At 29.9% G+C, this 4,819-nt stretch overlaps 1 long non-coding RNA gene across 2 annotated transcripts; it reads left to right on the forward strand.

Moving 5' to 3' along the window:
* Positions 1-844: 844 nt before the first annotated feature.
* On the forward strand, positions 845-1,843 carry LOC132752014 (uncharacterized). Of its 2 annotated transcripts, XR_009628755.1 has the most exons (3): positions 845-1,052; positions 1,265-1,333; positions 1,636-1,843. It is a non-coding gene; the product is annotated as an uncharacterized LOC132752014 (long non-coding RNA). The 2 variants fall into 2 exon arrangements; XR_009628754.1 differs by lacking the exon at positions 845-1,052 and having other exon boundaries at positions 1,059-1,333.
* The last annotated feature ends 2,976 nt before the right edge of the window (positions 1,844-4,819 follow it).

The following is a 4,819-nucleotide window of genomic DNA, read 5'->3' on the forward strand; positions in this document are numbered from 1 at the left end:
TGTTCATGTGAAATTAGACAAAATAAATGATGACGTGAAATAAGTAAAAACGTACGCTTCCATTTCAAATTAGATTCCAACAATTCATTTCCCTGGTGAATTCTTTTAAAATTTATGAAATTGTATGTGTATTTGTTGTTGTTGTTTTCGTTTTTGTCAATGATATCACAATGAATGATTTTCCGGCAGATACTCTCTCAAACAAACAACATTACATTAATTGGCTGATTGATTTTAATATACGATAATTTGTTGTTTATTTGCTGGGGTTTAACGGCACATACACATATAACTGGCCATACCGCGCCGAACACTTTTATTGTAAACATTAAAATATTCCAACTCAAAAAGAGGTTAGTATATGCTTAAAAAATGGGTTTGATAACCCTTTACCGCATGATTATATTGTGAAAAATGGCGTTTTCATTGAAAAGCCTCCTGTTAAACGTTCAAACTGCTATGAAACTATGAAAAATGCTTCATTGTTAGGTTGGTTTTACGACACATCAACACAGTTCTAGTGAGTAACGTTTTCAAAATGAAGCTTAATGTACTCGTATGTTCATGTAGAATTAGGCAGAATAAATGATGGCGTGAAACAAGCGAAAACGTACGCTTCCATTTCAATTTAGATTCCAACAATTCACTTCTCTTGTAAATTATTTTAAACAGTATGAACTTGTATGTGTTTTGTCAATGATATCACAATGGCAGATGCTCTCACAAACAAACAACATTACATTAATTGATTAATTCATTTTAATATGTTAATATGTTTGTTGTTTGTTTAAAAAGCATATAGACACATAACTGGTCTTACCGCGCCGAACACTACCATTGTAACCAAAGGGAAATAATCAGTTGTAGTTTATTGATTGAAATCTGTAGGAGTGATTTCCCTTGGCTGTTTTATTAGTTAATCATGCGTGTAATTGTTCCCGCCGTTTTCTGAGTTGTCATCAGTTTTTGGTAGAAGGCAGACATGTTTTTCAGTTGTTTAAAATAATAAATTGGTTATTAATTCTTAAATAGGATTTTGGATTTTGGATGAGGTTGGTGAAGTTTGATATTGGTTGCTTACTTTGTTTAAGTGAGTTACAAATGAGCTGTGTGTCTAAAGTTTATTAAAATAAGATATTCATGTATATTGTACATGATTTGTTTACAATGCATCTGATAATGGCAGCATATTTAAAGTAATATCTATTTGCAGTAATTAATATAAATCACTGTCATTCTCTATTGTGCACATGTTTAATTACAGTATGTTGCAGTAACATCACAAGATTGAGAGGATTTTTGTATGAGTGTCATTGAGTCCAATCCACAATTGGTATGTATAATTGTACAAGTCATATTATTGTTTTTACTATTTTATAAGTTAACTATATTCATTTAATAGGCCACTGGATTGAATTATTTAATATTTAATATAATACAGAAAACAGTACTTGGAATGTTCAGTCATTAATTTAGAAGTAATTAATTGATGTAATGGTTTAATGACTGTTATATTGGCTATTTGATGTGAGATGTTTGTTATAATCATGCTATGACTTAAATTGTATATATTGTGTTGTGTTAATGATCTCAGTATGTACATGTATTTAGTATTGCTATATTTGTTTGTTTCAGGGCTTGATCTTCATATTGATCTACATATTGATATCTTCTTGATACTGATTATATATTGATTGGTGCTTTAACAAGTGCTTGATGTGAAGTTGTGAATGTGATGTGACTTTAACCTCTTGGGTTAAATCTACTGGAAGCTTTATATTAATATAGTAATATACTGAGATCATACAATGAATGGACATTTCAATTAAAAGTATTGAACGAACTCAGCCTCGTTGATATTTATTCCTTTACATCTTTAAGGGCATAATTTTAACAAAGGTAACATTTGGCGCCCAACGGTATTTTCATTGATCTCAGTGTTTTTAACTTTAAGTGAATTTCCAGTTTATTGACTGCAGAACTTTAATATTTACAGTTTAAGTAACTGTGTTCAAATTATTTTAACACTTTAAGGTTATATTTAAAGTGAAATTTTGCATTTAATGCACAGTGACATAGTTTATTATAAGGTTTGCATTTTGTGCATAGTGATAATACGTACTTAATTTTTAAGTATTGAACTTCAGTGGCATATACGTATTCATTTGAATTTGGATTTTACAAGGCAGATACACATATTCAGGACATTACTGTGCAACTCATCATTTCGTTATATGCGTTAGACAGGAATTTTAATCGTTTATTTGGAGAATTAGTGATATTTTCACTAATACGCTTGCTTGACGGAGTACCAACTGGGAGATCTTCATTTCCATAACCGACAACACGATATAGGCTTTTCTTCGAATCCAGGATCGACGACACCAACAACGTTTACAGGAGCAGGGACATAAACTTTTAAGTTAAACGCGAAGTGATTTATATAGTGATAGACTGACAGTGTTAGTTTAGTGTTACATATTACAGACACTTTTTTTATAAGTGCTGATTCAGGGACAGTTCTGTTAATTTCTACATGATTGAACAGAAATATGGTAATTGTATGGTACATGTAACAGTCCAGTGGTCAAGTACAGATCAACTGATGTGTGAGTAAGAAATAAAATTAAATATTAAGGAATTGCAGTTTATTAGTTAAAAGAAATATTTTTTGTAATATTTAGCAACTTTTCCTTTAATTTCTAAGTAATTATATAGATAATTATATAGTTTTGAATATTTTTATTTATTAATAAAAAAGGACAACTGCAATTTCTAATATTCAGTGTGATACATTGTAAAGAGTGAAAGAAAAGTCACTTCACATTATTAATTAATTTCCCAACCCGGTGAAGGTTCTTTTACTAATAACTCTAAATTATAATTAGCATCTATCTTCAATAATTATCCCTGTCAAATATGTTGCCATTCTAGTGTATTTAAAAATAAAAAAAAAAACAGGTAAATTTTAATTTCAATTCAGAAAGTCTACTTTTTGCTATCCCATTTGTTTATATACACAGCTCAGGTGTGACCTACTTTTGTATTGACATTTTCAGTTTATGGTTCTACTTTTCTAGTTATATTTGGATTTCCTGGCATATTTTGCTTTGTTTACATTGAATCTAACCTACTCAAGGTCAGTTTCAATTCTGGTGTGTATTGTGTAGTCTGGGTAGTTTGTTTTGATAGTGTGGTATTTACACAATCAGCTGTTCCATTGATAAACCTGTGTGTAATGGATCTGGGATATTTGACCTCACAAGGCAGTGCTTGTGAACTTTGAACATGTGACTGACCATGTGACAACCACCTGACTTCTATATTTGGTAACATTTCATGGAATTTAGCATTGTGGGAAGCATTTACAGGTCATTTGATAGATATATTTAGTAACAATAGGTTAAATGGGTATTTAGAAACTATATAATTTGCATATAGGTCATTTGGGGTGAAATATTATAGTATTATTGTAAAAACAGATTGAAAGTTTTGGTTTATTGATTTAATTTATCATTTAATGGTAATTATTTAAAATAATTGATTCAATATAAAGCTACATTGGGGAATTATAATTTTGATTTCAGGAATATTGATTTTGATTAATATTAGGTTTATTTAAAGCAATTTGACACTTAGGATAAATTGAATAGAAATTTGAAATAGATAATTTCTGCTTTTATTTCAGGTGCTGACTATTAATAAAATAAAAAGATAAAATTAAACCGTAATATAAATAAGACTTGCATTGTTGTCTTATGTAATTATTTACAGATTTAAAAATTATTTTGTGTCAAATTTGTTGAATTTGTTCACAAATTCTTGAGTTTGAAGAGTGATTGGTTTAGATTGGTACCACTACCACACCATACATGCATAAAGTCTAAAGGCTTATAAGCATTATAGTATTACTACACTTGGAATTTAGAAAGTATTTACTGAGTATACATTGATTTTGATTGAAATTGATAGAAACTTATTGATATTTTATTGAAATTGATAGAAATTATTGATTGATGTCCTTATACACTTGGTGATAGTATACACTTGGAAATCAGAAAGCCAGATTGGTTTATCAGCATACTGTACTTAAGTATAAGCAATATAGATTAAATTTTTTGGAAATAATTCAGTTTTATTGTTAAACTGTTTATATTTGCTTTAAATTTATTCATTTATTTACTTATTGAAGTGATAGTTTATTATTTCTACAGTCTTATAGGCTTATCAACAGCTTGTTGATTACTTCATTTGAATATTTTAGCAAGATTCTTGCATTTTACAGGTGAAATACTTTAAAACATAACATATATATACAGTATATTTTGCTATTTTACAAAATATATTGATAATTGATTATCATTCTGATAATTTATTATCATTCGGGTACTTTATATATTGTAACGACCAAGTACCTAGCTCATTGATATTTTCGGATAAGATGTTTTATCCGACTACTACAACACTACAAACACCCGAGATCTTTCCCGGTCTCCGAATAAATGACAACCAAGATTCCCTTCGTGAATCAATACCTTTTACATATGTAAATAAACCCAATCCGTTTTTATAGTCCAATTTCATTTAATATATCCATAAAATACGTAAGAAACACGTTTAATAATCAATTAGTTTCCCGGCTGCAGCCATTCCGAATCTAACGGACTTTACCGTTCGCGCATGTTCAAGTTCAGCCGTTCCGAATGTAACGGACTTTATCGTTCACGCTTGTCCGAAACACAGCCGGCTTGGGCTAAATTCTGGCCACTGACGTCATCGGCTATATGACGTAGATGCCTGACCCTGATACTATAGGGGG

Source organism: Ruditapes philippinarum, unplaced genomic scaffold, assembly GCF_026571515.1.
Source record: "Ruditapes philippinarum isolate M1 unplaced genomic scaffold, ASM2657151v2 ctg17273_1_1_1_1, whole genome shotgun sequence".
In the NCBI taxonomy this organism is placed as follows: Eukaryota; Metazoa; Mollusca; class Bivalvia; order Venerida; family Veneridae; genus Ruditapes; species Ruditapes philippinarum.